A 23,234-nucleotide genomic window follows, 5' to 3' on the forward strand; every position below is an offset into this window, starting at 1 on the left:
CAAATCCATCTGCTGCAGGCCTTCCCCCAGGAATGCTTGCACTAGTTGTTGCATTTGGTTTGTTGTTTGGGGGTGCTTCAGTATTAGGCAGCCTTCTGCCCTCCCATGTTCATCTGAAAATATGTGTTCTCCCTGCAGTTGTTGTCCCCAGATGAGAGTTCCCTTGTGCTGCCTCAGTTGAATCTCCTTTACTTGACAGAGATGTGCCTGAGCAGCGGCCCTCCTCAGCCCTATCCTAAATCATACTTATTTTGCATAGGAGATACCATGGTCATGAAGATTGTTCTCCCAGGGTGAGGTTCATTCATTGCATTCTGGGTATGCTGACCCCTGTGATTTTCCCAAATTTGGGGAAACTCGACTGCATTATTTGTGGTAGTGGGGGACTGTGTTTGTGCTTTCCTCTGGTCAGCTCTGGTAAAAGTCAGATTTCTTTGTCTCAGATCTTCCTCTAGCCTTGTTCTTCTTTCGAGAGTTTCCTTGTGCTGCCTCAGTTGGATCTCCTTCACATGACAGGGGGGTGCCCGAGCAGCGACCCTCCCAAGCTCTAGCCCAACTCCTACTTACCTGCCAGGTGAGATACTATAATCAGGAAGGTGCTTCTCCCAGGGCAAGGCTCACCCATTGCACTCTGGGTGTGCTGCTCCTGCGATTTCCCCAAATGTGGGAAACTTGACTGCATAATTTGTGTTTCCCCTGGTCGGCTCTCGTATAATTCAGATCTCTTTGTCTCAGGTCTCTCTCCAGCCTAGTTTGCTGTCTGTTTCAACTTCTCTTTTCTTGAGCCGCTCCCTTCTATGCCCTTGCGCACTATCCTGACTTCTCCCGTCTGCTTACTTTGTGCCTTCCAATGCACAATGCAAACTACAGGTAGTGCTGCAGGGCCCACACCCTTTTACTTGCCGTTCAGAGCAGCTCTGGAGCTGTTACAGTGCCCAGCTGCTGCAATAAATCAGCTTGAATGCTTCAGGGGATGGGGCATGGCAAACATGAGCCCCACACCAAAGGAGGGTGGGGGTGTTTAATGCGAACTAGGGGTCATCCAAGCACCGCAAAAGGCCGCCATGCCCTGCACGCCCCTTTTCTCTTTTCATATGCAGATGAGGGTTGAAGCCAACTTTGACCCACTGCTTGGATGACATCACCGTATGCAAATCCGTCTTCTGCAGAACTTCCCCCAGGAATGCTTGCACTAGTTGTTGCATTTGGTTTGTTGTTTGGGGGTGCTTCAGTATTAGGCAGCCTTCTGCCCTCCCATGTTCATCTGAAAATATGTGTTCTCCCTGCAGTTGTTGTCCCCAGATGAGAGTTCCCTTGTGCTGCCTCAGTTGAATCTCCTTTACTTGACAGAGATGTGCATGAGCAGCGGCCCTCCCCAGCCCTATCCCAAATCATACTTATTTTGCATAGGAGATACCATGGTCATGAAGATTACTCTCCCAGGGTGAGGTTCATTCATTGCATTCTGGGTATGCTGACCCCTGTGATTTCCCCAAATGTGGGAAACGCGACTGCTTTATTTGTTGGTAGTGGGGGACTGTGTTTGTGTTTTCCTCTGGTCAGCTCTGGTAAAAGTCAAATTTCTTTGTTTCAGATCTTCCTCTAGCCTTGTTCTTCTTTCGAGAGTTTCCTTGTGCTGCCTCAGTTGGATCTCCTTCACTTGACAGGGGGGTGCCCGAGCAGCGACCCTCCCCAGCTCTAGCCCAACTCCTACTTACCTGCCAGGTGAGATACTATGATCATGAAGGTGCTTCTCCCAGGGCAAGGCTCACCCATTGCACTCTGGGTGTGCTGCCCCTGCGATTTCCCCAAATGTGGGAAACTTGACTGCATAATTTGTGTTTCCCCTGGTCAGGTCTCGTATAATTCAGATCTCTTTGTCTCAGGTCTCTCTCCAGCCTAGTTTGCTGTCTGTTTCAACTTCTCTTTTCTTGAGCCGCTCCCTTTTATACCCTTGTGCACTATCCTGACTTCTCCTCCTGTCTGCTTACTTTGTGCCTTCCAATGCGCAATGCAAACTACAGGTAGTGCTGCAGGGCCCACACCCTTTTACTTGCCTTACTGAACAGCTCTGGAGCTGTTACAGTGCCAAGCTGCTGCAAGAAATCAGCTTGAATGCTTCAGGGGATGGGGCATGGCCAACATGAGCCCCACACCGAAGGAGGGTGGAGGTGTTTAATGCGAACTAAGGGTCATCCAAGCGCCGCAAAAGGCCGCCATGCCCTGCATACCCCTTTTCTCTTTTCATATGCAGATGAGGGTTCCAGCCAACTTTGGCCCACTGCTTGGATGACATCACCGTATGCAATTCCGTCTTCTGCAGAACTTCCCCCAGGAATGCTTGTACTAGTTGTTGCATTTGGTTTGTTGTTTGGGGGTGCTTCAGTATTAGGCAGCCTTCTGCCCTCCCATGTTCATCTGAAAATATGTGTTCTCCCTGCAGTTGTTGTCCCCAGATGAGAGTTTCCTTGTGCTGCCTCAGTTGAATCTCCTTTACTTGACAGAGATGTGCATGAGCAGCGGCCCTCCCCAGCCCTATCCCAAATCATACTTATTTTGCATAGGAGATACCATGGTCATGAAGATTGTTCTCCCAGGGTGAGGTTCATTCATTGCATTTTGGGTATGCTGACCCCTGTGATTTCCCCAAATGTGGGAAACTCGACTGCATTATTTGTGGTAGTGGGGGACTGTGTTTGTGCTTTCCTCTGGTCAGCTCTGGAAAAAGTCAGATTTCTTTGTCTCAGATCTTCCTCTAGCCTTGTTCTTCTTTCGAGAGTTCCCTTGTGCTGCCTCAGTTGGATCTCTTTCACTTGACAGGGGGGTGCCCGAACAGCGACTTTCCCCAGCTCTAGCCCAACTCCTACTTACCTGCCAGGTGAGATACTATGATCATGAAGGTGCTTCTCCCAGGGCAAGGCTCACCCATTGCACTCTGAGTGTGCTGCCCCTGCGATTTCCCCAAATGTGGGAAACTTGACTGCATAATTTGTGTTTCCCCTGGTCGGCTCTCGTATAATTCAGATCTCTTTGTCTCAGGTCTCTCTCCAGCCTAGTTTGCTGTCTGTTTCCACTTCTCTTTTCTTCAGCCGCTCCCTTCTATACCCTTGTGCACTATCCTGACTTCTCCTCCCGTCTGCTTACTTTGTGCCTTCCAATGCACAATGCACACTACATGTAGTGCTGCAGGGCCCACACCCTTTTACTTGCCTTACAGAGCAGCTCTGGAGCTGTTACAGTGCCCAGCTGCTGCAAGAAATCAGCTTGAATGCTTCAGGGGATGGGGCATGGCCAACATGAGCCCCACACCAAAGGAGGGTGGAGGTGTTTAATGCGAACTAGGGGTCATCCAAGCACCGCAAAAGGCCGCCATGCCCTGCACGCCCCTTTTCTCTTTTCATATGCAGATGAGGGTTGAAGCCAACTTTGACCCACTGCTTGGATGACATCACCGTATGCAAATCCGTCTTCTGCAGAACTTCCCCCAGGAATGCTTGCACTAGTTGTTGCATTTGGTTTGTTGTTTGGGGGTGCTTCAGTATTAGGCAGCCTTTTGCCCTCCCATGTTCATCTGAAAATATGTGTTCTCCCTGCAGTTGTTGTCCCAAGATGAGAGTTCCCTTGTGCTGCCTCAGTTGAATCTCCTTTACTTGACAGAGATGTGCATGAGCAGCGGCCCTCCCCAGCCCTATTCCAAATCATACTTATTTTGCATAGGAGATACCATGGTCATGAAGATTTTTCTCCCAGGGTGAGGTTCATTCATTGCATTTTGGGTATGCTGACCCCTGTGATTTCCCCAAATGTGGGAAACTTGACTGCATTATTTGTGGTAGTGGGAGACTGTGTTTGTGCTTTCCTCTGGTCAGCTCTGGTAAAAGTCAGATTTCTTTGTCTCAGATTTTCCTTTAGCCTTGTTCTTCTTTCGAGAGTTCCCTTGTGCTGCCTCAGTTGGATCTCCTTCACTTTACAGGGGGGTACCCGAGCAGCGACCCTCCCCAGCTCTAGCCCAACTCCTACTTACCTGCCAGGTGAGATACTATGATCATGAAGGTGCTTCTCCCAGGGCAAGGCTCACCCATTGTACTCTGGGTGTGCTGCTCCTGCGATTTCCCCAAATGTGGGAAACTTGACTGCATAATTTGTGTTTCCCCTGGTCGGCTCTCGTATAATTCAGATCTCTTTGTCTCAGGTCTCTCTCCAGCCTAGTTTGCTGTCTGTTTCCACTTCTCTTTTCTTCAGCCGCTCCCTTCTATACCCTTGTGCACTATCCTGACTTCTCCTCCCGTCTGCTTACTTTGTGCCTTCCAATGCACAATGCAAACTACAGGTAGTGCTGCAGGGCCCACACCCTTTTACTTGCCTTACAGAGCAGCTCTGGAGCTGTTACAGTGCCCAGCTGCTGCAAGAAATCAGCTTGAATGCTTCAGGGGCTGGGGCATAGCCAACATGAGCCCCACACCGAAGGAGGGTGGAGGTGTTTAATGCAAACTAGGGGTCAGACAAGCGCCGCAAAAGGCCACCATGCCCTGCACGCCCCTTTTCTGTTTTCATATGCAGACGAGGGTTGAAGCCAACTTTGACCCACTGCTTGGATGACATCACCATATGCAAATCCATCTGCGGCAGGCCTTCCCCCAGGAATGCTTGCACTAGTTGTTGCATTTGGTTTGTTGTTTGGAGGTGCTTCAGTATTAGGCAGCCTTCTGCCCTCCCATGTTCATCTGAAAATATGTGTTCTCCCTGCAGTTGTTGTCCCAAGATGAGAGTTCCCTTGTGCTGCCTCAGTTGAATCTCCTTTACTTGACAGAGATGTGCATGAGCAGCGGCCCTCCCCAGCCCTATTCCAAATCATACTTATTTTGCATAGGAGATACCATGGTCATGAAGATTTTTCTCCCAGGGTGAGGTTCATTCATTGCATTTTGGGTATGCTGACCCCTGTGATTTCCCCAAATGTGGGAAACTTGACTGCATTATTTGTGGTAGTGGGAGACTGTGTTTGTGCTTTCCTCTGGTCAGCTCTGGTAAAAGTCAGATTTCTTTGTCTCAGATTTTCCTTTAGCCTTGTTCTTCTTTCGAGAGTTCCCTTGTGCTGCCTCAGTTGGATCTCCTTCACTTTACAGGGGGGTACCCGAGCAGCGACCCTCCCCAGCTCTAGCCCAACTCCTACTTACCTGCCAGGTGAGATACTATGATCATGAAGGTGCTTCTCCCAGGGCAAGGCTCACCCATTGTACTCTGGGTGTGCTGCTCCTGCGATTTCCCCAAATGTGGGAAACTTGACTGCATAATTTGTGTTTCCCCTGGTCGGCTCTCGTATAATTCAGATCTCTTTGTCTCAGGTCTCTCTCCAGCCTAGTTTGCTGTCTGTTTCCACTTCTCTTTTCTTCAGCCGCTCCCTTCTATACCCTTGTGCACTATCCTGACTTCTCCTCCCGTCTGCTTACTTTGTGCCTTCCAATGCACAATGCAAACTACAGGTAGTGCTGCAGGGCCCACACCCTTTTACTTGCCTTACAGAGCAGCTCTGGAGCTGTTACAGTGCCCAGCTGCTGCAAGAAATCAGCTTGAATGCTTCAGGGGATGGGGCATGGCCAACATGAGCCCCACACCAAAGGAAGGTGGAGGTGTTTAATGCGAACTAGGGGTCATCCAAGCACCGCAAAAAGCCGCCATGCCCTGCACGCCCCTTTTCTCTTTTCATATGCAGATGAGGGTTGAAGCCAACTTTGACCCACTGCTTGGATGACATCACCGTATGCAAATCCGTCTTCTGCAGAACTTCCCCCAGGAATGCTTGCACTAGTTGTTGCATTTGGTTTGTTGTTTGGGGGTGCTTCAGTATTAGGCAGCCTTCTGCCCTCCCATGTTCATCTGAAAAGATGTGGTCTCCCTGCAGTTGTTGTCCCCAGATGAGAGTTCCCTTGTGCTGCCTCAGTTGAATCTCCTTAACTTGACAGAGATGTGCCTGAGCAGCGGCCCACCCCAGCTCTATCCCAAATCATACTTATTTTGCATAGGACATACCATGGTCATGAAGATTATTCTCCCAGGGTGAGGTTCATTCATTGCATTCTGGGTATGCTGACCCCTGTGATTTCCCCAAATGTGGGAAACTCGACTGCTTTATTTGTGGTAGTGGGGGACTGTGTTTGTGTTTTCCTCTGGTCAGCTCTGGTAAAAGTCAGATTTCTTTGTTTCAGATCTTCCTCTAGCCCTGTTCTTCTTTTGAGAGTTCCCTTGTGCTGCCTCAGTTGGATCTCCTTCACTTGACAGGGGGGTGCCCGAGCAGAGACCCTCCCCAGCTCTAGCCCAACTCCTACTTACCTGCCAGGTGAGATACTATGATCATGATGGTGCTTCTCCCAGGGCAAGGCTCACCCATTGCACTCTGGGTGTGCTGCCCCTGCGATTTCCCCAAATGTGGGAAACTTGACTGCATAATTTGTGTTTCCCCTGGTCGGCTCTCGTATAATTCAGATCTCTTTGTCTCAGGTCTCTCTCCAGCCTAGTTTGCTGTCTGTTTCCACTTCTCTTTTCTTCAGCCGCTCCCTTCTATAACCTTGTGCACTATCCTGACTTCTCCTCCCGTCTGCTTACTTTGTGCCTTCCAATGCACAATGCAAACTACAGGTAGTGCTGCAGGGCCCACACCCTTTTACTTGCCTTACAGAGCAGCTCTGGAGCTGTTACAGTGCCCAGCTGCTGCAAGAAATCTGCTTGAATGCTTCAGGGGATGGGGCATGGCCAACATGAGCCCCACACCAAAAGAGGGTGGAGGTGTTTAATGCGAACTAGGGGTCATCCAAGCACCGCAAAAGGCCGCCATGCCCTGCACGCCCCTTTTCTCTTTTCATATGCAGACGAGGGTTGAAGCCAACTTTGACCCACTGCTTGGATGACATCACCATATGCAAATCCATCTGCGGCAGGCCTTCCCCCAGGAATGCTTGCACTAGTTGTTGCATTTGGTTTGTTGTTTGGGGGTGCTTCAGTATTAGGCAGCCTTCTGCCCTCCCATGTTCATCTGAAAATATATGTTCTCCCTGCAGTTGTTGTCCCCAGATGAGAGTTCCCTTGTGTTGCCTCAGTTAAATCTCCTTTACTTGACAGAGATGTGCATGAGCAGCGGCCCTCCCCAGCCCTATTCCAAATCATACTTATTTTGCATAGGAGATACCATGGTCATGAAGATTTTTCTCCCAGGGTGAGGTTTATTCATTGCATTTTGGGTATGCTGACCCCTGTGATTTCCCCAAATGTGGGAAACTTGACTGCATTATTTGTGGTAGTGGGAGGCTGTGTTTGTGATTTCTTCTGGTCAGCTCTGGTAAAAGTCAGATTTCTTTGTCTCAGATTTTCCTTTAGCCTTGTTCTTCTTTCGAGAGTTCCCTTGTGCTGCCTCAGTTGGATCTCCTTCACTTTACAGGGGGGTACCCGAGCAGCGACCCTCCCCAGCTCTAGCCCAACTCCTACTTACCTGCCAGGTGAGATACTATGATCATGAAGGTGCTTCTCCCAGGGCAAGGCTCACCCATTGTACTCTGGGTGTGCTGCTCCTGCGATTTCCCCAAATGTGGGAAACTTGACTGCATAATTTGTGTTTCCCCTGGTCGGCTCTCGTATAATTCAGATCTCTTTGTCTCAGGTCTCTCTCCAGCCTAGTTTGCTGTCTGTTTCCACTTCTCTTTTCTTCAGCCGCTCCCTTCTATACCCTTGTGCACTATCCTGACTTCTCCCGTCTGCTTACTTTGTGCCTTCCAATGCACAATGCAAACTACAGGTAGTGCTGCAGGGCCCACACCCTTTTACTTGCCTTACAGAGCAGCTCTGGAGCTGTTACAGTGGCCAGCTGCTGCAAGAAATCAGCTTGAATGCTTCAGGGGCTGGGGCATAGCCAACATGAGCCCCACACCGAAGGAGGGTGGAGGTGTTTAATGCAAACTAGGGGTCAGTCAAGCGCCGCAAAAGGCCACCATGCCCTGCACGCCCCTTTTCTGTTTTTATATGCAGACGAGGGTTGAAGCCACCTTTGACCCACTGCTTGGATGACATCACCATATGCAAATCCATCTGCGGCAGGCCTTCCCCCAGGAATGCTTGCACTAGTTGTTGCATTTGGTTTGTTGTTTGGGGGTGCTTCAGTATTAGGCAGCCTTCTGCTCCACCCTCCTTTGGTGTGGGGCTCATGTTGGCCATGTCCCATCCCCTGAAGCATTCAAGCAGATTTCTTGCAGCAGCTGGGCACTGTAACAGCTCCAGAGACGCTCTGTAAGGCAAGTAAAAGGGTGTGGGCCCTGCAGCACTACCTGTAGTTTGCATTGTGCATTGGAAGGCACAAAGTAAGCAGACGGGAGGAGAAGTCAGGATAGTGCACAAGGGTATAGAAGGGAGCGGCTGAAGAAAAGAGAAGTGGAAACAGACAGCAAACTAGGCTGGAGAGAGATCTGAGACAAAGAGATCTGAATTATACGAGAGCCGACCAGGGGAAACACAAATTATGCAGTCAAGTTTCCCACATTTGGGGAAATCGCAGGGGCAGCACACCCAGAGTGCAATGGGTGAGCCTTGCCCTGGGAGAAGCACCTTCATGATCATAGTATCTCACCTGGCAGGTAAGTAGGAGTTGGGCTAGAGCTAGGGAGGGTCGCTGCTCGGGCACCCCCCTGTTAAGTGAAGGAGATCCAACTGAGGCAGCACAAGGGAACTCTCGAAAGAAGAACAAGGCTAAAGGAAAATCTGAAACAAAGAAATCTGACTTTTACCAGAGCTGACCAGAAGAAATCACAAACACAGCCTCCCACTACCACAAATAATGCAGTCGAGTTTCCCACATTTGGGGAAATCACAGGGGTCAGCATACCCAAAATGCAATGAATGAACCTCACCCTGGGAGAAAAATCTTCATGACCATGGTATCTCCTATGCAAAATAAGTATGATTTGGAAGAGGGCTGGGGAGGGCCGCTGCTCATGCACATCTCTGTCAAGTAAAGGAGATTCAACTGAGGCAGCACAAGGGAACTCTCATCTTGGGACAACAACTGCAGGGAGAACATATATTTTCAGATGAACATGGGAGGGCAGAAGGCTGCCTAATACTGAAGCACCCCCAAACAACAAACCAAATGCAACAACTAGTGCAAGCATTCCTGGGGGAAGGCCTGCCGCAGATGGATTTGCATATGGTGATGTCATCCAAGCAGTTGGTCAAAGTTGGCTTCAACCCTCGTCTGCATATGAAAAGAGAAAAGGGGCGTGCAGGGCATGGTGGCCTTTTGCGGCGCTTGGCTGACCCCTAGTTTGCATTAAACACCTCCACCCTCCTTTGGTGTGGGGCTCATGTTGGCTATGCCCCAGCCCCTGAAGCATTCAAGCTGATTTCTTGCAGCAGCTGGGCACTGTAACAGCTCCAGAGCTGCTCTGTAAGGCAAGTAAAAGGGTGTGGGCCCTGCAGCACTACCTGTAGTTCGCATTGTGCGTTGGAAGGCACAAAGTAAGCAGACAGGAGGAGAAGTCAGGATAGTGCGCAAGGGCATAGAAGGGAGCGGCTCAAGAAAAGAGAAGTGGAAACAGACAGCAAACTAGGCTGGAGAGAGACCTGAGACAAAGAGATCTGAATTATACGAGAGCCGACCAGGGGAAACACAAATTATGCAGTCAAGTTTCCCACATTTGGGGAAATCGCAGGGGCAGCACACTCAGAGTGCAATGGGTGAGCCTTGCCCTGGGAGAAGCACCTTCATGATCATAGTATCTCACCTGGCAGGTAAGTAGGAGTTGGGCTAGAGCTGGGGAGGGTCGCTGCTCGGGTACCCCCCTGTAAAGTGAAGGAGATCCAACTGAGGCAGCACAAGGGAACTCTCGAAAGAAGAACAAGGCTAGAGGAAAATCTGAGACAAAGAAATCTGACTTTTACCAGAGCTGACCAGAGGAAAGCACAAACACAGTCCCCCACTACCACAAATAATGCAGTCAAGTTTCCCACATTTGGGGAAATCACAGAGGTCAGCATACCCAAAATGCAATGAATGAACCTCACCCTGGGAGAACAATCTTCATGACCATGGTATCTCCTATGCAAAATAAGTATGATTTGGAATAGGGCTGGGAAGGGCCGCTGCTCATGCACATCTCTGTCAAGTAAAGGAGATTCAACTGAGGCAGCACAAGGGAACTCTCATCTGGGGACAACAACTGCAGGGAGAACACATATTTTCAGATGAACATGGGAGGGCAGAAGGCTGCCTAATACTGAAGCACCCCCAAACAACAAACCAAATGCAACAACTAGTGCAAGCATTCCTGGGGGAAGTTCTGCAGAAGATGGATTTGCATACGGTGATGTCATCCAAGCAGTGGGTCAAAGTTGGCTTCAACCCTCATCTGCATATGAAAAGAGAAAAGGGGCGTGCAGGGCATGGCGGCCTTTTGCGGTGCTTGGATGACCCCTAGTTCGCATTAAACACCTCCACCCTCCTTCGGTGTGGGGCTCATGTTGGCTATGCCCCAGCCCCTGAAGCATTCAAGCTGATTTCTTGCAGCAGCTGGGCACTGTAACAGCTCCAGAGCTGCTCTGTAAGGCAAGTAAAAGGGTGTGGGCCCTGCAGCACTACCTGTAGTTTGCATTGTGCATTGGAAGGCACAAAGTAAGCAGATGGGAGGAGAAGTCAGGATAGTGCACAAGGGTATAGAAGGGAGCGGCTGAAGAAAAGAGAAGTGGAAACAGACAGCAAACTAGGCTGGAGAGAGACCTGAGACAAAGAGATCTGAATTATACGTGAGCCGACCAGGGGAAACACAAATTATGCAGTCAAGATTCCCACATTTGGGGAAATCGCAGGAGCATCACACCCAGAGTACAATGGGTGAGCCTTGCCCTGGGAGAAGCACCTTCATGATCATAGTATCTCACCTGGCAGGTAAGTAGGAGTTGGGCTAGAGCTGGGGAGGGTCGCTGCTCGGGTACCCCCCTGTAAAGTGAAGGAGATCCAACTGAGGCAGCACAAGGGAACTCTCGAAAGAAGAACAAGGCTAAAGGAAAATCTGAGACAAAGAAATCTGACTTTTACCAGAGCTGACCAGAGGAAAGCACAAACACAGTCTCCCACTACCACAAATAATGCAGTCAAGTTTCCGACATTTGGGGAAATCACAGGGGTCAGCATACCCAAAATGCAATGAATGAACCTCACCCTGGGAGAAAAATCTTCATGACCATGGTATCTCCTATGCAAAATAAGTATGATTTGGAATAGGGCTGGGGAGGGCCGCTGCTCATGCACATCTCTGTCAAGTAAAGGAGATTCAACTGAGGCAGCACAAGGGAACTCTCATCTTGGGACAACAACTGCAGGGAGAACATATATTTTCAGATGAACATGGGAGGGCAGAAGGCTGCCTAATACTGAAGCACCCCCAAACAACAAACCAAATGCAACAACTAGTGCAAGCATTCCTGGGGGAAGGCCTGCCGCAGATGGATTTGCATATGGTTATGTCATCCAAGCAGTGGGTCAAAGTTGGCTTCAACCCTCGTCTGCATATGAAAAGAGAAAAGGGGCGTGCAGGGCATGGTGGCCTTTTGCGGCGCTTGGCTGACCCCTAGTTTGCATTAAACACCTCCACCCTCCTTTGGTGTGGGGCTCATGTTGGCTATGCCCCAGCCCCTGAAGCATTCAAGCTGATTTCTTGCAGCAGCTGGGCACTGTAACAGCTCCAGAGCTGCTCTGTAAGGCAAGTAAAAGGGTGTGGGCCCTGCAGCACTACCTGTAGTTCGCATTGTGCATTGGAAGGCACAAAGTAAGCAGACGGGAGGAGAAGTCAGGATAGTGCACAAGGGTATAGAAGGGAGCGGCTGAAGAAAAGAGAAGTGGAAACAGACAGCAAACTAGGCTGGAGAGAGACCTGAGACAAAGAGATCTGAATTATACGAGAGCCGACCAGGGGAAACACAAATTATGCAGTCAAGTTTCCCACATTTGGGGAAATCGCAGGGGCAGCACACCCAGAGTGCAATGGGTGAGCCTTGCCCTGGGAGAAGCACCTTCATGATCATAGTATCTCACCTGGCAGGTAAGTAGGAGTTGGGCTAGAGCTGGGGAGGGTCGCTGCTCGGGTTCCCCCCTGTGAAGTGAAGGAGATCCAACTGAGGCAGCACCAGGGAACTCTCGAAAGAAGAACAAGGCTAGAGGAAGATCTGAGACAAAGAAATCTGACTTTTACCAGAGCTGACCAGAGGAAAGCACAAACACAGTCCCCCACTACCACAAATAATGCAGTCGAGTTTCCCACATTTGGGAAAATCACAGGGGTCAGCATACCCAGAATGCAATGAATGAACCTCACCCTGGGAGAACAATCTTCATGACCATGGTATCTCCTATGCAAAATAAGTATGATTTGGGATAGGGCTGGTGAGGGCCGCTGCTCAGGCACATCTCTGTCAAGCAAAGGAGATTCAACTGAGGCAGCACAAGGGAACTCTCATCTGGGGACAACAACTGCAGGGAGACCACATCTTTTCAGATGAACATGGGAGGGCGGAAGGCTGCCTAATACTGAAGCACCATCAAATATCAAACCATATGCAACAACTAGTACAAGCACTCCTGGGGGAAGGTCTGCAGCAGACGGATTTGCATATGGTGATGTTATCCAAGCAGTGGGCCAAAGTTGACTGGAACCCTCATCTGCATATGAAAAGAGAAAAGGGGCATGCAGGGCATGGCGGCCTTTTGCAGTGCTTGGATGACCCCTAGTTCGCATTAAACACCCCCACCCTCCTTTGGTGTGGGGCTCATGTTGGCCATGCCCCATCCCCTGAAGCATTCAAGCTGATTTCTTGCAGCAGCTGGGCACTGTAACAGCTCCAGAGCTGCTCTGTAAGGCAAGTAAAAGGGTGTGGGCCCTGAAGCACTACCTGTAGTTTGCATTGTGCATTGGAAGGCACAAAGTAAGCAGACGGGAGGAGAAGTCAGGATAGTGCACAAGGGTATAGAAGGGAGCGGCTGAAGAAAAGAGAAGTGGAAACAGACAGCAAACTAGGCTGGAGAGAGACCTGAGACAAAGAGATCTGAATTATACGAGAGCCGACCAAGGGAAACACAAATTATGCAGTCAAGTTTCCCACATTTGGGGAAATCGCAGGGGCAGCACACCCAGAGTGCAATGGGTGAGCCTTGCCCTGGGAGAAGCACCTTCATGATCATAGTATCTCACCTGGCAGGTAAGTAGGAGTTGGGCTAGAGCTGGGGAGGGTCGCTGCTCGGGTACCCCCCTGTAAAGTGAAGGAGATCCAACTGAGGCAGCACAAGGGAACTCTCGAAAGAAGAACAAGGCTAGAGGAAAATCTGAGACAAAGAAATCTGACTTTTACCAGAGCTGACCAGAGGAAAGCACAAACACAGTCCCCCACTACCACAAATAATGCAGTCAAGTTTCCCACATTTGGGGAAATCACAGGGGTCAGCATACCCAAAATGCAATGAATGAACCTCACCCTGGGAGAACAATCTTCATGACCATGGTATCTCCTATGCAAAATAAGTATGATTTGGAATAGGGCTGGGGAGGGCCGCTGCTCATGCACATCTCTGTCAAGTAAAGGAGATTCAACTGAGGCAGCACAAGGGAACTCTCATCTGGGGACAACAACTGCAGGGAGAACACATATTTTCAGATGAACATGGGAGGGCAGAAGGCTGCCTAATACTGAAGCACCCCCAAACAACAAACCAAATGCAACAACTAGTGCAAGCATTCCTGGGGGAAGTTCTGCAGAAGACGGATTTGCATACGGTGATGTCATCCAAGCAGTGGGTCAAAGTTGGCTTCAACCCTCATCTGCATATGAAAAGAGAAAATGGGCGTGCAGGGCATGGCGGCCTTTTGCGGTGCTTGGATGACCCCTAGTTCGCATTAAACACCTCCACCCTCCTTTGGTGTGGGGCTCATGTTGGCCATGCCCCATCCCCTGAAGCATTCAAGCTGATTTCTTGCAGCAGCTGGGCACTGTAACAGCTCCAGAGCTGCTCTGTAAGGCAAGTAAAAGGGTGTGGGCCCTGCAGCACTTCCTGTAGTTTGCATTGTGCATTGGAAGGCACAAAGTAAGCAGACTGGAGGAGAAGTCAGGATAGTGCACAAGGGTATAGAAGGGAGCGGCTGAAGAAAAGAGAAGTGGAAACAGACAGCAAACTAGGCTGGAGAGAGACCTGAGACAAAGAGATCTGAATTATACGAGAGCCGACCAGGGGAAACACAAATTATGCAGTCAAGTTTCCCACATTTGGGGAAATCGCAGGGGCAGCACACCCAGAGTGCAATGGGTGAGCCTTGCCCTGGGAGAAGCACCTTCATGTTAGCATAAAAATAAAGCCAGAAAATGAAGAGCTGTTTAATCAGTCAATTGGATTTTTTTGCCAGCATATTTCTTTTTTCTCTGCAACCCACTGCTAAATTGTGCTTCCTAGCTGTTTTTATAAAATCACTGAATCAAATCTAACTCTGATTACATCAGAGAAGGCCAGGTACCCTACACCATAACAGGGGTTTTCGAAATTTTGACTTGTCTACTTAAATATCACCAAAATCTGATCACAAGGTCAATTACGTCCCTGGGTGGGATTGAACCACCAACCTTTTGATTAATAGCTGAACACACTAACCGATTGCGCCACAGAGACACTTTGCAAAAAGTACATACTGACAAAGACTAATAAGCATTCATCTAGAACGTTTCCTAGAAAAACTTTAAAAAGTCAATAATCTGGAGAGTTTTTGTAAGATGTTTCTTCCAGCAACCAATGAAGAAACACATTGGTACTTTCGCATGATGAGTGAGTGCTTCAGGATCTCTTGCACTTACATGTGCAGCAGAGTACTGCACTGGAAGCATGCTGGGCCCATAACCCAGAGGTAGGCAGATTGAAACTATCCTTTGCTATATGCATTTTTTTTTTGTTCATTAAAGTAATCCAAAACTGGGATTGATATTTTAGCTTTTATTTTTACTTAAAGTACAATAACTTTTACCATTTTAATTTTTTTTAATAGTATATTGACAGTATTGTTTTCTTTCAAAAATCCAATTAATTTTCTTTACCCGATTATTAAAATGGTAATTGACAAAAACAAACTACATTGTCACCAGAAGAGCAATACAAAATGTACAAGTGATATATTAAAATCATCTTTTCAGCTTGAATTTCAATGATGCATTGGGGCAACGATTTTGTGAGAAACATCTTCACCCTTAAATAAAGATTTTCTTAATTCCTTACCTGTGTGCTAATTAGATATCACCTTGTTTTCACATTAAACAGACTTCCACATGAGAAAGCAGCAAGGATGCAGTGGCGTTAATGTTTCCTGGTGTCAACCTGTATTATTTCAGTAGATATTGAAATGAGGATGCATCTTGCTGCCTTTCCAATGAAGCAAGTTTAATTTAGTAATAGGTGAAAAACCATCACTACAAATATGTTAATCAGATACTTGGCTTTGTGGACACTTTTCAGAGAACAAATTAGTTAGCATAAAAATAAAGCCAGAAAATGAAGAGCTGTTTAATCATTCAATTGGATTTTTCTGCCAGCATATTTCTTTTTCTCTGCAACCCACTGCTAAATTGTGCTTCCTAGCTGTTTTTATAACATCACTGAATCAAATCTAACTCTGATTACATCAGAGAAGGCCAGGTACCCTACACCATAAGAGGGGGTTTGCAATTTTGACTTGTCTACTTAAATATCACCAAAATCTGATCACAAGGTCAATTACGTCCCTGGGTGGGATTGAACCACCAACCTTTTGATTAATAGCTGCACACACTAACCGATTGCGCCACAGAGACACTTTGCGAAAAGTATATACTGACAAAGACTAATAAGCATTCATCTAGAACGTTTCCTAGAAAAACTTTAAAAAGTCAATAATCTGGAGAGTGTTTGTAAGATGTTTCTTCCAGCAACCAATGAAGAAACACATTGGTACTTTCGCATGATGAGTGAGTGCTTCAGGATCTCTTGCACTTACATGTGCAGCAGAGTACTGCAATGGAAGCATGCTGGGTCCATAACCCAGAGGTAGGCAGATTGAAACTATCCTTTGCTATATGCATTTTTTTTTGTTCATTAAAGTAATCCAAAACTGGGATTGATATTTTAGCTTTTATTTTTACTTAAAGTACAATAACTTTTACCATTTTAATTTGTTTTAATAGTATATTGACAGTATTGTTTTCTTTCAAAAATCCACTTAATTTTCTTTACCCTATTATTAAAATGGTAATTGACAAAAACAAACTACATTGTCACCAGAAGAGCAATACAAAATGTACAAGTGATATATTAAAATCATCTTTCCAGCTTGAATTTCAATGATGCATTGGGGCAACGATTTTGTGAGAAACATCTTCACCCTTAAATAAAGATTTTCTTAATTCCTTACCTGTGTGCTAATTAGATATCACCTTGTTTTCACATTAAACAGACTTCCACATGAGAAAGCAGCAAGGATGCAGTGGCGTTAATGTTTCCTGGTGTCAACCTGTATTATTTCAGTAGATATTGAAATGAGGATGCATCTTGCTGCCTTTCCAATGAAGCAAGTTTAATTTAGTAATAGGTGAAAAACCATCCCTACAAATATGTTAATCAGATACTTGGCTTTGTGGACACTTTTCAGAGAACAAATTAGTTAGCATAAAAATAAAGCCAGAAAATGAAGAGCTGTTTAATCACTCAATTGGATTTTTCTGCCAGCATTTTTCTTTTTCTCTGCAACCCACTGCTAAATTGTGCTTCCTAGCTGTTTTTATAAAATCACTGAATCAAATCTAACTCTGATTACATCAGAGAAGGCCAGGTACCCTACACCATAACAGGGGGTTTGAAATTTTGACTTGTCTACTTAAAGATCACCAAAATCTGATAACAAGGTCAATTAAGTCCCTGGGTGGGATTGAACCACCAACCTTTTGGTTAATAGCCTTACACACTAACTGATTGCGCCACCGCGACACTTTGCAAAAGTACATACTGACAAAGGCTAATAAGCATTCATCTAGAACGATTCCTAGAAACATTTTAAAAAGTCAATAATGTGGAGAGTTTTTGTATGATGTTTCTTCCATCAACCAATGAAGAAACACATTGGTACTTTCCCATGATGAGTGAGTGCTTCAGGATCTCTTGCACTTACATGTGCAGCAGAGTACTGTAATGGAAGCATGCTGGGTCCATAACCCAGAGGTAGGCAGATTGAAACTATCCTCTGCTATATGCATTTTTTTTTGTTAATTAAAGTAATCCAAAACTGGGATTGATATTTTTGCTCTTTTATTTTTACTTAAAGTACAATAACTTTTACCATTTTAATTTGTTTTAATAGTATATTGACAGTATTGTTTTCTTTCAAAAATCCAATTAATTTTCTTTACCCGATTATTAAAATGGTTATTGACAAAAGCAAACTACATTGTCACCAGAAGAGCAATACAAAATGTACAAGTGATATATTAAAATCATCTTTCCAGCTTGAATTTCAATGATGCATTGGGGCAACGATTTTGTGAGAAACATCTTCACCCTTAAATAAAGATTTTCTTAATTCCTTACCTGTGTGCTAATTAGATATCACCTTGTTTTCACATTAAACAGACTTCCACATGAGAAAGCAGCAAGGATGCAGTGGCGTTAATGTTTCCTGGTGTCAACCTGTATTATTTCAGTAGATATTGAAATGAGGATGCATCTTGCTGCCTTTCCAATGAAGCAAGTTTAATTTAGTAATAGGTGAAAAACCATCCCTACAAAGATGTTAATCAGATACTTGGCTTTGTGGACACTTTTCAGAGAACAAATTTGTTAGCATAAAAATAAAGCCAGAAAATGAAGAGCTGTTTAATCAGTCAATTGGATTTTTTTGCCAGCATATTTCTTTTTCTCTGCAACCCACTGCTAAATTGTGCTTCCTAGCTGTTTTTATAAAATCACTGAATCAAATCTAACTCTGATTACATCAGAGAAGGCCAGGTACCCTACACCATAACAGGGGTTTTCGAAATTTTGACTTGTCTACTTAAATATCACCAAAATCTGATCACAAGGTCAATTACATCCCTGGGTGGGATTGAACCACCAACCTTTTGATTAATAGCTGAACACACTAACCGATTGCGCCACAGAGACACTTTGCAAAAAGTACATACTGACAAAGACTAATAAGCATTCATCTAGAACGTTTCCTAGAAAAACTTTAAAAAGTCAATAATCTGGAGAGTTTTTGTAAGATGTTTCTTCCAGCAACCAATGAAGAAACACATTGGTACTTTCGCATGATGAGTGAGTGCTTCAGGATCTCTTGCACTTACATGTGCAGCAGAGTACTTCACTGGAAGCATGCTGGGCCCATAACCCAGAGGTAGGCAGATTGAAACTATCCTTTGCTATATGCATTTTTTTTTTGTTCATTAAAGTAATCCAAAACTGGGATTGATATTTTAGCTTTTATTTTTACTTAAAGTACAATAACTTTTACCATTTTAATTTGTTTTAATAGTATATTGACAGTATTGTTTTCTTTCAAAAATCCAATTAATTTTCTTTACCCGATTATTAAAATGGTAATTGACAAAAACAAACTACATTGTCACCAGAAGAGCAATACAAAATGTACAAGTGATATATTAAAATCATCTTTCCAGCTTGAATTTCAATGATGCATTGGGGCAACGATTTTGTGAGAAACATCTTCACCCTTAAATAAAGATTTTCTTAATTCCTTACCTGTGTGCTAATTAGATATCACCTTGTTTTCACATTAAACAGACTTCCACATGAGAAAGCAGCAAGGATGCAGTGGCGTTAATGTTTCCTGGTGTCAACCTGTATTATTTCAGTAGATATTGAAATGAGGATGCATCTTGCTGCCTTTCCAATGAAGCAAGTTTAATTTAGTAATAGGTGAAAAACCATCCCTACAAAGATGTTAATCAGATACTTGGCTTTGTGGACACTTTTCAGAGAACAAATTTGTTAGCATAAAAATAAAGCCAGAAAATGAAGAGCTGTTTAATCAGTCAATTGGATTTTTTTGCCAGCATATTTCTTTTTCTCTGCAACCCACTGCTAAATTGTGCTTCCTAGCTGTTTTTATAAAATCACTGAATCAAATCTAACTCTGATTACATCAGAGAAGGCCAGGTACCCTACACCATAACAGGGGTTTTCGAAATTTTGACTTGTCTACTTAAATATCACCAAAATCTGATCACAAGGTCAATTACGTCCCTGGGTGGGATTGAACCACCAACCTTTTGATTAATAGCTGAACACACTAACCGATTGCGCCACAGAGACACTTTGCAAAAAGTACATACTGACAAAGACTAATAAGCATTCATCTAGAACGTTTCCTAGAAAAACTTTAAAAAGTCAATAATCTGGAGAGTTTTTGTAAGATGTTTCTTCCAGCAACCAATGAAGAAACACATTGGTACTTTCGCATGATGAGTGAGTGCTTCAGGATCTCTTGCACTTACATGTGCAGCAGAGTACTGCACTGGAAGCATGCTGGGCCCATAACCCAGAGGTAGGCAGATTGAAACTATCCTTTGCTATATGCATTTTTTTTTTGTTCATTAAAGTAATCCAAAACTGGGATTGATATTTTAGCTTTTATTTTTACTTAAAGTACAATAACTTTTACCATTTTAATTTGTTTTAATAGTATATTGACAGTATTGTTTTCTTTCAAAAATCCAATTAATTTTCTTTACCCGATTATTAAAATGGTAATTGACAAAAACAAACTACATTGTCACCAGAAGAGCAATACAAAATGTACAAGTGATATATTAAAATCATCTTTCCAGCTTGAATTTAAATGATGCATTGGGGCAACGATTTTGTGAGAAACATCTTCACCCTTAAATAAAGATTTTCTTAATTCCTTACCTGTGTGCTAATTAGATATCACCTTGTTTTCACATTAAACAGACTTCCACATGAGAAAGCAGCAAGGATGCAGTGGCGTTAATGTTTCCTGGTGTCAACCTGTATTATTTCAGTAGATATTGAAATGAGGATGCATCTTGCTGCCTTTCCAATGAAGCAAGTTTAATTTAGTAATAGGTGAAAAACCATCACTACAAATATGTTAATCAGATACTTGGCTTTGTGGACACTTTTCAGAGAACAAATTAGTTAGCATAAAAATAAAGCCAGAAAATGAAGAGCTGTTTAATCACTCAATTGGATTTTTCTGCCAGCATATTTCTTTTTCTCTGCAACCCACTGCTAAATTGTGCTTCCTAGCTGTTTTTATAAAATCACTGAATCAAATCTAACTCTGATTACATCAGAGAAGGCCAGGTACCCTACACCATAACAGGGGGTTTGAAATTTTGACTTGTCTACTTAAAGATCACCAAAATCTGATAACAAGGTCAATTAAGTCCCTGGGTGGGATTGAACCACCAACCTTTTGGTTAATAGCCTTACACACTAACTGATTGCGCCACAGCGACACTTTGCAAAACTATATACTGACAAAGGCTAATAAGCATTCATCTAGAACGATTCCTAGAAACATTTTAAAAAGTCAATAATGTGGAGAGTTTTTGTAAGATGTTTCTTCCATCAACCAATGAAGAAACACATTGGTACTTTCCCAAGATGAGTGAGTGCTTCAGGATCTCTTGCACTTACATGTGCAGCAGAGTACTGTAATGGAAGCATGCTGGGTCCATAACCCAGAGGTAGGCAGATTGAAACTATCCTCTGCTATATGCATTTTTTTTGTTAATTAAAGTAATCCAAAACTGGGATTGATATTTTTGCTCTTTTATTTTTACTTAAAGTACAATAACTTTTACCATTTTAATTTGTTTTAATAGTATATTGACAGTATTGTTTTCTTTCAAAAATCCAATTAATTTTCTTTACCCGATTATTAAAATGGTAATTGACAAAAACAAACTACATTGTCACCAGAAGAGCAATACAAAATGTACAAGTGATATATTAAAATCATCTTTCCAGCTTGAATTTCAATGATGCATTGGGGCAACGATTTTGTGAGAAACATCTTCACCCTTAAATAAAGATTTTCTTAATTCCTTACCTGTGTGCTAATTAGATATCACCTTGTTTTCACATTAAACAGACTTCCACATGAGAAAACAGCAAAGATGCAGTGGCGTTAATGTTTCCTGGTGTCAACCTGTATTATTTCCGTAGATATTGAAATGAGGATGCATCTTGCTGCCTTTCCAATGAAGCAAGTTTAATTTAGTAATAGGTGAAAAACCATCCCTACAAAGATGTTAATCAGATACTTGGCTTTGTGGACACTTTTCAGAGAACAAATTTGTTATCATAAAAATAAAGCCAGAAAATGAAGAGCTGTTTAATCACTCAATTGGATTTTTCTGCCAGCATTTTTCTTTTTCTCTGCAACCCACTGCTAAATTGTGCTTCCTAGCTGATTTTTTATAAAATCACTTAATCAAATCTAACTCTGATTACATCAGAGAAGGCCAGGTACCCTACACCATAAGAGGGGGTTTGCAATTTTGACTTGTCTACTTAAATATCACCAAAATCTGATCACAAGGTCAATTACGTCCCTGGGTGGGATTGAACCACCAACCTTTTGACTAATAGCTGAACACACTAACCGATTGCGCCACAGAGACACTTTGCAAAAAGTCCATACTGACAAAGACTAATAAGCATTCATCTAGAACGTTTCCTAGAAAAACTTTAAAAAGTCATTAATCTGGAGAGTTTTTGTAAGATGTTTCTTCCAGCAACCAATGAAGAAACACATTGGTACTTTCCCATGATGAGTGAGTGCTTGAGGATCTCTTGCACTTACATGTGCAGCAGAGTACTGTAATGGAAGCATGCTGGGTCCATAACCCAGAGGTAGGCAGATTGAAACTATCCTCTGCTATATGCATTTTTTTTTTGTTAATTAAAGTAATCCAAAACTGGGATTGATATTTTTGCTCTTTTATTTTTACTTAAAGTACAATAACTTTTACCATTTTAATTTGTTTTAATAGTATATTGACAGTATTGTTTTCTTTCAAAAATCCAATTAATTTTCTTTACCCAATTATTAAAATGGTAATTGACAAAAGCAAACTACATTGTCACCAGAAGAGCAATACAAAATGTACAAGTGATATATTAAAATCATCTTTCCAGCTTGAATTTCAATGATGCATTGGGGCAACGATTTTGTGAGAAACATCTTCACCCTTAAATAAAGATTTTCTTAATTCCTTACCTGTGTGCTAATTAGATATCACCTTGTTTTCACATTAAACAGACTTCCACATGAGAAAGCAGCAAGGATGCAGTGGCGTTAATGTTTCCTGGTGTCAACCTGTATTATTTCAGTAGATATTGAAATGAGGATGCATCTTGCTGCCTTTCCAATGAAGCAAGTTTAATTTAGTAATAGGTGAAAAACCATCCCTACAAAGATGTTAATCAGATACTTGGCTTTGTGGACACTTTTCAGAGAACAAATTTGTTAGCATAAAAATAAAGCCAGAAAATGAAGAGCTGTTTAATCAGTCAATTGGATTTTTTTGCCAGCATATTTCTTTTTCTCTGCAACCCACTGCTAAATTGTGCTTCCTAGCTGTTTTTATAAAATCACTGAATCAAATCTAACTCTGATTACATCAGAGAAGGCCAGGTACCCTACACCATAAGAGGGGGTTTGCAATTTTGACTTGTCTACTTAAATATCACCAAAATCTGATCACAAGGTCAATTACGTCCCTGGGTGGGATTGAACCACCAACCTTTTGATTAATAGCTGAACACACTAACCGATTGCGCCACAGAGACACTTTGCAAAAAGTACATACTGACAAAGACTAATAAGCATTCATCTAGAACGTTTCCTAGAAAAACTTTAAAAAGTCAATAATCTGGAGAGTTTTTGTAAGATGTTTCTTCCAGCAACCAATGAAGAAACACATTGGTACTTTCGCATGATGAGTGAGTGCTTCAGGATCTCTTGCACTTACATGTGCAGCAGAGTACTGCACTGGAAGCATGCTGGGCCCATAACCCAGAGGTAGGCAGATTGAAACTATCCTTTGCTATATGCATTTTTTTTTGTTCATTAAAGTAATCCAAAACTGGGATTGATATTTTAGCTTTTATTTTTACTTAAAGTACAATAACTTTTACCATTTTAATTTTT

General features: G+C 44.1%; 23 non-coding genes and 1 pseudogene across 23 annotated transcripts; 14 read left to right on the top strand and 10 right to left on the bottom strand.

The window, feature by feature from the left end:
- Window positions 1–242: 242 nt before the first annotated feature.
- LOC135012093 (U1 spliceosomal RNA) lies at window positions 243–407 on the top strand. The gene has a single exon (XR_010211106.1). It is a non-coding gene; the product is annotated as a U1 spliceosomal RNA (small nuclear RNA).
- A 152-nt stretch (window positions 408–559) lies between these two features.
- Window positions 560–722, top strand: LOC135011926 (U1 spliceosomal RNA). Its single transcript, XR_010210961.1, has one exon. It is a non-coding gene; the product is annotated as a U1 spliceosomal RNA (small nuclear RNA).
- A 671-nt stretch (window positions 723–1,393) lies between these two features.
- Window positions 1,394–1,558, top strand: LOC135011879 (U1 spliceosomal RNA). The gene has a single exon (XR_010210918.1). It is a non-coding gene; the product is annotated as a U1 spliceosomal RNA (small nuclear RNA).
- A 152-nt stretch (window positions 1,559–1,710) lies between these two features.
- On the top strand, window positions 1,711–1,873 carry LOC135011862 (U1 spliceosomal RNA). The gene has a single exon (XR_010210902.1). It is a non-coding gene; the product is annotated as a U1 spliceosomal RNA (small nuclear RNA).
- Window positions 1,874–2,547: 674 nt separating this feature from the next.
- LOC135011761 (U1 spliceosomal RNA) lies at window positions 2,548–2,711 on the top strand. Its single transcript, XR_010210807.1, has one exon. It is a non-coding gene; the product is annotated as a U1 spliceosomal RNA (small nuclear RNA).
- A 152-nt stretch (window positions 2,712–2,863) lies between these two features.
- LOC135011931 (U1 spliceosomal RNA) lies at window positions 2,864–3,026 on the top strand. Its single transcript, XR_010210966.1, has one exon. It is a non-coding gene; the product is annotated as a U1 spliceosomal RNA (small nuclear RNA).
- Window positions 3,027–3,700: 674 nt separating this feature from the next.
- On the top strand, window positions 3,701–3,864 carry LOC135011777 (U1 spliceosomal RNA). The gene has a single exon (XR_010210822.1). It is a non-coding gene; the product is annotated as a U1 spliceosomal RNA (small nuclear RNA).
- Window positions 3,865–4,016: 152 nt separating this feature from the next.
- On the top strand, window positions 4,017–4,179 carry LOC135011896 (U1 spliceosomal RNA). Its single transcript, XR_010210931.1, has one exon. It is a non-coding gene; the product is annotated as a U1 spliceosomal RNA (small nuclear RNA).
- Window positions 4,180–4,853: 674 nt separating this feature from the next.
- Window positions 4,854–5,017, top strand: LOC135011778 (U1 spliceosomal RNA). Its single transcript, XR_010210823.1, has one exon. It is a non-coding gene; the product is annotated as a U1 spliceosomal RNA (small nuclear RNA).
- Window positions 5,018–5,169: 152 nt separating this feature from the next.
- Window positions 5,170–5,332, top strand: LOC135011897 (U1 spliceosomal RNA). The gene has a single exon (XR_010210932.1). It is a non-coding gene; the product is annotated as a U1 spliceosomal RNA (small nuclear RNA).
- Window positions 5,333–6,006: 674 nt separating this feature from the next.
- LOC135011793 (U1 spliceosomal RNA) lies at window positions 6,007–6,170 on the top strand. Its single transcript, XR_010210837.1, has one exon. It is a non-coding gene; the product is annotated as a U1 spliceosomal RNA (small nuclear RNA).
- Window positions 6,171–6,322: 152 nt separating this feature from the next.
- On the top strand, window positions 6,323–6,485 carry LOC135011888 (U1 spliceosomal RNA). Its single transcript, XR_010210927.1, has one exon. It is a non-coding gene; the product is annotated as a U1 spliceosomal RNA (small nuclear RNA).
- Window positions 6,486–7,159: 674 nt separating this feature from the next.
- LOC135011782 (U1 spliceosomal RNA) lies at window positions 7,160–7,323 on the top strand. The gene has a single exon (XR_010210827.1). It is a non-coding gene; the product is annotated as a U1 spliceosomal RNA (small nuclear RNA).
- A 152-nt stretch (window positions 7,324–7,475) lies between these two features.
- On the top strand, window positions 7,476–7,638 carry LOC135011899 (U1 spliceosomal RNA). The gene has a single exon (XR_010210934.1). It is a non-coding gene; the product is annotated as a U1 spliceosomal RNA (small nuclear RNA).
- Window positions 7,639–8,463: 825 nt separating this feature from the next.
- LOC135011854 (U1 spliceosomal RNA) lies at window positions 8,464–8,626 on the bottom strand. Its single transcript, XR_010210894.1, has one exon. It is a non-coding gene; the product is annotated as a U1 spliceosomal RNA (small nuclear RNA).
- A 152-nt stretch (window positions 8,627–8,778) lies between these two features.
- Window positions 8,779–8,942, bottom strand: LOC135011786 (U1 spliceosomal RNA). Its single transcript, XR_010210831.1, has one exon. It is a non-coding gene; the product is annotated as a U1 spliceosomal RNA (small nuclear RNA).
- A 674-nt stretch (window positions 8,943–9,616) lies between these two features.
- Window positions 9,617–9,779, bottom strand: LOC135011933 (U1 spliceosomal RNA). The gene has a single exon (XR_010210968.1). It is a non-coding gene; the product is annotated as a U1 spliceosomal RNA (small nuclear RNA).
- Window positions 9,780–9,931: 152 nt separating this feature from the next.
- LOC135011732 (U1 spliceosomal RNA) lies at window positions 9,932–10,095 on the bottom strand. The gene has a single exon (XR_010210778.1). It is a non-coding gene; the product is annotated as a U1 spliceosomal RNA (small nuclear RNA).
- A 685-nt stretch (window positions 10,096–10,780) lies between these two features.
- On the bottom strand, window positions 10,781–10,932 carry LOC135012000 (U1 spliceosomal RNA; annotated as a pseudogene).
- Window positions 10,933–11,084: 152 nt separating this feature from the next.
- On the bottom strand, window positions 11,085–11,248 carry LOC135011811 (U1 spliceosomal RNA). Its single transcript, XR_010210854.1, has one exon. It is a non-coding gene; the product is annotated as a U1 spliceosomal RNA (small nuclear RNA).
- Window positions 11,249–11,922: 674 nt separating this feature from the next.
- On the bottom strand, window positions 11,923–12,085 carry LOC135011855 (U1 spliceosomal RNA). The gene has a single exon (XR_010210895.1). It is a non-coding gene; the product is annotated as a U1 spliceosomal RNA (small nuclear RNA).
- Window positions 12,086–12,237: 152 nt separating this feature from the next.
- Window positions 12,238–12,401, bottom strand: LOC135011976 (U1 spliceosomal RNA). The gene has a single exon (XR_010211004.1). It is a non-coding gene; the product is annotated as a U1 spliceosomal RNA (small nuclear RNA).
- A 674-nt stretch (window positions 12,402–13,075) lies between these two features.
- LOC135011881 (U1 spliceosomal RNA) lies at window positions 13,076–13,238 on the bottom strand. The gene has a single exon (XR_010210920.1). It is a non-coding gene; the product is annotated as a U1 spliceosomal RNA (small nuclear RNA).
- Window positions 13,239–13,390: 152 nt separating this feature from the next.
- On the bottom strand, window positions 13,391–13,554 carry LOC135011693 (U1 spliceosomal RNA). Its single transcript, XR_010210741.1, has one exon. It is a non-coding gene; the product is annotated as a U1 spliceosomal RNA (small nuclear RNA).
- Between the last annotated feature and the right edge of the window lie 9,680 nt (window positions 13,555–23,234).

The sequence above is a fragment of the Pseudophryne corroboree genome, unplaced genomic scaffold (genome assembly GCF_028390025.1).
Source record: "Pseudophryne corroboree isolate aPseCor3 unplaced genomic scaffold, aPseCor3.hap2 scaffold_251, whole genome shotgun sequence".
Lineage (NCBI taxonomy): Eukaryota > Metazoa > Chordata > Amphibia > Anura > Myobatrachidae > Pseudophryne > Pseudophryne corroboree.